This window comes from Thermobia domestica, chromosome 13 (assembly GCF_964235325.1).
Source record: "Thermobia domestica chromosome 13, izTheDome1.hap1.1, whole genome shotgun sequence".
NCBI classification, from domain to species: domain Eukaryota; kingdom Metazoa; phylum Arthropoda; class Insecta; order Zygentoma; family Lepismatidae; genus Thermobia; species Thermobia domestica.
Window position 1 is genome coordinate 142,540,943 of NC_137466.1, and position 8,077 is coordinate 142,549,019.

Here is an 8,077-nt window from a genome sequence, read left to right on the forward strand (position 1 = left end):
ATGATTGGAAGTGAGGGTACTGAAAAAAACTACTTGTCATCCAAATGACCTTTCATCGCTTTCAATTATATCCTTTCAAGTTATATACTTATATGCCGCGTGAAAACTAATTGTATTCGAATATATTTTGAAATACATGAAACTTAATTCAGACCTGTAACCGAAATGACCGTATCGTTCCATTTTAATTCAACAATTAAATTACTGCAATCAGGTAAAATAACCTTACAGTTTCAAAAGAATGTCGACCTGCAAATGCTTCGTTAACAGTGACTAGTATTGACAAATCCCCACCTCAACATTTGTATGATTTTGTCCAGAACGCGAAGAAAACGTTTTAGAGCCTTCGGTTGCATCTTATCTTCTTTCATGTTTTGTAGCTTTCTTTTCCGATAAAATGGTCACTTGGTTTTATATCGTTGCTCATTATTATTACACGAAAAACAAAGTACTATTAAAAAGTGAAAGCGCACATCATTATAAATTAAAAAAATAAAACAAAAACGAAACGACTTAGGATATAAATGAAAATCTTGACGAATGACAAATGAACCAATAGATATTAACAAAATTAGCATTAAGCAATGGACAGCGATTTGAGCCATTAGGAACTTAAATTAAAATTTCCCTCAGAAATGATTTTTAAAAAATCCATTTGTACCGCCCGTCTTTTCTTAGTATTCGCTCCACTCCCTGGGCGAATGGATAAGAAAAGCCTACTTGCTTGCATGGGGGCCCGAAGAATTTTTTAGGGGGGACATCTCCCTGAACCGGGAGACTCTCAATTACGAAGCGTCAACACCAACCAGTAACCTACGTTCGCTCAGTAAATGTCATCAAATTACTTTTTTGTAATTATTTTTTAAAAATGTTTATTTTCATGAAGCAAAGAGTGCATCTTCTACTGGGGTTGAGAACCATATCTACTATACTTCTAACAGTCAACTAATAGTTGATGTTCATTATTTCTATCGATTTTCTACGTCTACTAAGTTATTTCAATTTTTTATAAGTTTTCCCTTCCGGTTAAGACAATGATTAGAAATGAAGGCTCCTCATCTTATACAAATCTTGATCATTGTAACATTTTTTAGTCAAAATTCTGAATTATTGAAAATATTTAAATTAGTTAGAATGAAGAGGATAATACTAAGAAACATGGTTAGAAAAAAAGAAACATTGTTGTTTAACGAATTGATAAAATCAAGCTTTTTCAAAACATAAAAAAATACTGTATGGTATGGGATGATCATGGAAAAAGTAAAAATAGCCATCGAGGACACACTAACCAACTACTGTACGCAGATAATTCATGGTTCGTTAACTTGGTAGACGTACGTATATGAAGAAACCACTAACAGAAAATAGCTGATAGCTTTACGCCTAAATATTATAGCGACCTCGAAACTATGAACTCTACATTAACATCGGTTGTCGTTTTCGATCATTTTATATGTTACTTCCATTGCCCCAAGGTATGCAAGGTGTCTTACCCCTTATCCCAATGCATGAAAAGCAAATAATATTTTCGCAAACAGCCAGGGACAGGGAGGAACAGAACGCACACAGCACGCTGTATAGCTTTAGCGCAAATACCTAAAGGCATAAGCAATAGGCCACTTGACCAAGAGCAATGTTGCCAAACGTAAGATAAGATAAGCCCACGCGCAGCCTGTCTCTTCGCGTGACATTACCTTCGACACAAAATCACTGACCCTTCGAAAAAGATAACATTGTTGCGCTCTCAGAGTCAGGTTTTAATTGCATTTGTGTTAAAGAAATGAAATGAAATCTTTAAGTTTTACGTCCCACGATTATGCCGGTTAGGCTAAAGGAGACGGTGATGATGAGTAATGAATGAAATGACGAAAGTGGGAGGAAATGGGAGAACCCCGAGGAAACCCTCCCACACGGTTTACGTCCGCCACAAAGTTCAATTAGTGGGGGCTGGGATCGAACCCGAGGCCCCAAGCACTAGAGGTGAAAGCTCTGCCACTGAGCCACCGCGGCCCTAAAGGAAAAGAAAAGAAAAGCGCACCCAAGACAATACCTCTAGAGTTGTGCAGAAACTTGTCCAAATAGACTTTTCTTTTCATTTACATTTAAAAAGAAATAAAATATATTTCCATGATGGAATAAAATTCCACTAATATAACTAAATTAGAAATAGCAAAGACAGCTGAAAGTAAGGATAAGGCAGTAATTTCACATCAGGTTTCAAAGAGAATAGACAGCAGCAAGCGAGTAAGCAAACAACAGCGTTACTCCTCCTGTGGTCCTCTCCCGAGCATGTGTCAAAGGTGATGTCATTGCATGAGTATGACGGAAAAAGTTCAGTGATGAACTTACCAAGCCAGTAACTACTGTATTTACTTCACGGAGTCCGACACTCTATAAAGTACCTTTTATCTATTCAGGATTATGCGCGATCAACATTATAACTGTTATATTTTTCATTCTCTGTTGCAAGAAAATATCGCAAAATTACATAAACGGTCTGGTAGTTTTAGTTAGAACGATCCGTCAAGTGGAGGTGGGGTAAGTTCTCAAACATTTAAATATACGACTTCTTATATACTGTAGGTGCAGTACGCAACCAGTTACTAGAGAACAAACCCCGAAGTAGGAGTGGTATCAAAACGAGACAATACGAGACTATTTACAGTATTACCTAGTCTCCTTTCAACCGACAAATAGCGGTCTCAGTCTCGTCTCGATAGTTTCGAAATAAATTGTGTGAAATTATTCCACACTAAATTCGACAGTAGATATAATAAAATATACCTTCGATAGTTCTCCCTATTGCTTCAGAATATATAATGGGTGCACCATTTTCTACTAGATAAAGTATGAATTAGCAATACATATACAACATTCAAAAATACATATATCTGTTTCCATTAAATATACTCATTGTTTTTTAAATTATTTATTACTAATTGAAATACCCGGCGTTGCACGGGAAGAATAGGTTTATATTTCAAAGATATATTTGAGATTAGTTTTCCCAGTAGAATACATATTTGAATCGGAATGAAATAGTACGAATCCATTTCCAGCAGGAGCAAAAGAATCAACTTGCCGCTAACGAAGAATAAAAACATGGGCTTTTATGGTATCGGGGGTGACATTATTCACTTCAGCGATCCGGAAAACTATTGAATAAACACTCATATCTTTCAATTAGGAATTTTTAGGACCTCAAAAGCTATGAATTTAACATTAACATCGTTCAGTTTCGATTATTTTTACATGTCCCTGTGTCTCCCATGATAGAGCTAGAGGTAATACGGGTTTCGATTCCCGGCAGGAGTCGTATGGTTCGGGTTCCACGTTAAGTCGTAGATGAACATTTTGTATAGAGTCACAGCTGAAAGACACGCTGAACTCTATATCACCTCACCTCGAGAGATATTATATTTTTGCGTAATTTCTAAACCACTTTTCTTTCTTTGAATCTCCTCCTTACTCTTAGGACACGCATAGGTTCAAACCGAAACTTTCTTCATGGATGTGGGAGACAAGGCTACTGTACCATACGCGTACAACTTTGAGTAGCACGCACGAATAAACCACGCTTACATTTATTATATATAATAAATAATATCTCATATTAGGACTAACATCGCACACCAAACATTCAACAATGCGACTTTTTAAATTCTGTTCTTCTTCTTCTTCTTCTTTATTATTATTATTATTATTATTATTATTATTATTATTATTATAATTATTGCAATAGCTATATGAAGCAATTACCTCGGCCAATTTCGTTAATACACACCATTCAGCAACCGGTAGTTGTAGAAATGAGACTTTTGCAATAGTAATTGTTAGCTCAATTGGTAGAGCGCAGACTCTTGGATTCAAGGGTAGCGAGTTCGAATCTAGTCTAAGTCAAAAGATTTTCTTTCTGATACATTTCTTGAGATGGAAACGTTTCTCTCTTCACCTTTATCTCGTAATTCTGAATAGAGATGTTTGGATGTGAAAGAAAAAGTATGCTAGGATATAAGAAAAGAAATATAAATTACATGATACCTTCTGCAATTTTTAACTATATTTTCACCTATCTAGGACGTTTCTAAAAAGTTCAGACTTCTAGACCTCCTTTTCGCTCTCTTACGTGTCCTTTAACTAATTTCTACAATTACTTAGTGAGTCACATATACATATATTACAGATGTCTTATCTCTTTCTCTTCTCTCTACATCTTGACTGGAGATGAATATTTTGATAATAGATTAGAGACACGATTTTACAAAATAATACGATCTGCGATATGAGTGATACATATTGTGGTGTTTAACTTAACATATAAAACAATAATTAGGAAAACTGAGAATACGAATCTTTTCGTGCACTGATGCTTCAAATCTGTGTCTTTACTCCCTATACCTATGTTAATTCCCTAGTCAAAATAAAAACTCTTCAAAATTAATCAAAAATTCTTATACAACCATCCCTTCCTTGGAGTACTGCGCGGTCACATACCCGTCACTGCGATGTAAAGGCACTTCTGGCGACGAGGATACAATTAAAGAAACCATTGTATGCTCGTAAACTCTACACTACTGATTCATACATGTTGTACTTCGACTTTTCACATTCTTCTTTGAATAATTGTTTGAGTATATCGAGAACGAGACCTAAGTTTAATACATTCGAAGAGTGCTAAGTCAAATGGAAAATGATATTTAATATTGTGTAGTTTATCTTTTCTTAAAACGATTTTTTAATGCAGATCAGATATCCATATTTTCCAACCAGTATATGGACTGAGTATTTATGATTATACAGTGTCAAGGTTATTTCAAGGAAATGTTATGTAACGTGACTTTCTAGTAATTAGCATAAAGAAAACTAAAATATAAAAAGATTTTCGCATAGTTATGAGCCAAAATAGTACATTAGGAAAAAATACATAGTTATTATATTTGTTTGTTCCACACATGATGAAAGAGGCAAAACATTGCGTGAAATAGCTAAGTATATTATACATTGCATATAGTATGAAGCGTTTAATACAATTGTTTAGTTGCATTGGATCCAGGATCTTGTTCGCAGGTATAAGTTCTAGGTCTAGTATTGGATTACTTTTACAGAAATTACTAATGATAATGTGGGCTATTTTTATTATCATTTAACAATCATGAACTTTTATACAAAGATAATTATTTAAGAAATGATGAGAGAGATTTGAAAATAGACAGAGAATAAGAAATTGAATTTATTTTATAAGAACATTCCTAATTAAAGACTTTTTTGTAAAAGTTGATATTTATGTTATTTATACAAGCATTCTATGCTTGATTTTATCGTGCATGACCTTGGAAGTGATAATACAAAAATATATATTTGAAATTTTTTCTCAGTAAAATCATAAGCGTTATTTTTAATTTCTGTTCCCATAATTTTAATTTTACTTATTCCTTGCCTCATAAAGCAGAAATATGTTATCACTTGAAAGTGAAATTTCAATTGATTAGCATCAGCACAGCGGCACCATGATTATATGGAAACAAAGGACGCATGTTTAGGGGTAGGTTGATCATTGGAAAATTGATGACTTAAAAATGGCTCGACTGGCCAGTGAAGTTCACGGAAAATCCTTCACAGTATTGTCAAAAACAGACAAGAATTGCTAGAGTCGTGGTATGTTGATAGGAAACATGGGAGATCACTTTAGTTGTTGCGACGAAGAAAAAATCGTATTTGGAGCGTACGATGAGCATGAACGGTTTCTTGATGATAAAACGGTCCAGCCATGGTCAATTCTCGGTCGTTTTGCTTGCAATGAGTTGGAATAACTTATATTTCAAAACATAGTGCTAAGATGTAGCAGCAAGTCCAGAAGTCTCTGGAACACAACAGTGTGGATTATATGTCTTCACTGTTCCCAAACATATTTCCGTTGTAGCCGTAATCTAAAATTTGTTGAGTAGGGAGAAGTTTATAAGCTTGCGTTGTGTCACTGAAGTGTTGTTTGTAAAGTGAGTAGTGGTTTTAATATCTCTGACAATTCATGAAAAGCAAGCGCAATTCATGCCGTCATCATGTGTTGCCATTAATTGACATATTGTTATTTGCGCAGGGTGCCTTCGGGGAATTCATCTTAAAGAAACTTTCGCGTTTTCAGATCTTCATTTAGAACAGTCAAAACAAATCGCATGGAAGTGTTAAATCCTAGGATAATATTAAACACATCTAATTGACGGTACTCAATACCACTTTTATGCAGTTCAGGGACACGTAGTTCAAACTTGTCGGTGTTCGAGTTAGTTTGTGTTTGTTATGAGACAATCTTCGACCTTTCTTAAAACTCTTCATCCACCACGTGTGACACAGATAGTGTCTGATGAAGCTAATAAGTTCTGTTAGTTATCGAAACTGTCACACATTTATTATTTTATAAGTAAACTTTGATTTGCTCAGCGATTTCTATTTTTAATGTAAGTTATCTAAGATAGAAAAGCTAGTATGAACCAGTTACTTAAAAATTGTTCATCCTTCAAGTATAATGTGTGCTTATCCAGAAAATGTACTTACGGAGGTTGTTCATCAGAATATTTACTTACTGGTCAGATCAAAGTTGAATCTCTATCCGTGTTTCTCATATATTCGGAACATTTCAGATATCAAATTCCATTAAACGACATTATGACTTTTACCTTTATTGCAACCAACCTTGACAAATATTTGATGTTTAGAATGTTCAGCGTGAGAACAATATAAACTTTCGTTTGTCAATCCTATATAAGTGATCATCGCAAATGTGTATATAGGTACAGGACAGTGGTTTGCGTCAAAGTTTGAAATGAGCAGGAGACAACGAGCTATTTTTCTGAACGCTATTTTACATTCAGTGTCATCTTCTCTTTGCTATTAGGGTGATTAAGTTAGCTAGTCGCTCCATAACCACCTAACAGGCTGGATCGCGCTAGGTTAGGCGAAAAAACGGTGCCCAGAACTTACTTCACTACAGGCACAAGTCACTGGGAATCGTAAATTGTTCCCTGAGTTGACAACTGTAGGCTAAACAAGAGTGCAGCGGAAAATGTATTGTTCATTTGGGAAGAGGAACAAGCCCCACGTTGGACTGACGTCCCACTAAATGGGAAGATAGTGGGGCCAACGCCTAGAAGAGGAGATGAGATCATAGGAGACACCCAGGATTAGGACAGGAGACGCATCGTATCGTGCACGGACTCTCGTAATAAGTGAATCAGGCCTAAAAGAAAAATAGGAACATTTCTGCGAAACAACTTGAAAATTCTAAAACTAAAAGTATTTTTTTCTTTTACTGTAAATTCAGTGTACAGTGCTTAACGTGTGTTTACACCACATTAAAATTTATTCATCCAATGAAAGCCGTGTTCATCATTCTCCACAGAAACTCTACTAAGGTATGTAACAAGTGTTCTAGTATTGTGTATTTCTTTAAGCTGCCCTGGAATTGTCAGAGTTCGGTACAATGCGGTTGAACAACAAGCAGATGTTGTTGTATGAGTGGGAAATGGTATTTTCTCTTAATACCTGGAATAAAATACGTAGACTTGAAAATTAGAGTCTCTTCATTAGGTAGAAACATGACCACAAATGACCGACCACAAAAGTGTTTTCTGCTGTTGCTGAGGGACAAGGTTGTCACATTTTTTCTTGGAAATGTCTGGACACCATATGTTCTTTCTTCTGGAGAAATACATTGAGAAAGCCGTAGTAGAAATGCATTGACTCGTGAATTGTGTAACAAAGAGTGATCTAAGAAAAATGTTAATTCATCGAATGCCAACAGGATAATTCAAATAAAGCGAAAATACCAAAACTGAACATGAATTACTTATGAGTTTTTAAAAATATATATGCACTATTATATTTTTAAAAAATAAAAAAGATTATATCTAAACTGACATACTCATCAATACCTTACTCAAACTATTATAGTTAGAAACATGGATTTGTACAGTATATTTCTTTGTCAAGAAGATTGTCTAGGGCTAAGATTTTTAAAAGGATAAGTCCTATAGGAGAGTGAAACAGAGTTCTTTTTCTAAGAGACTTCTCTTTTAGAAATGGA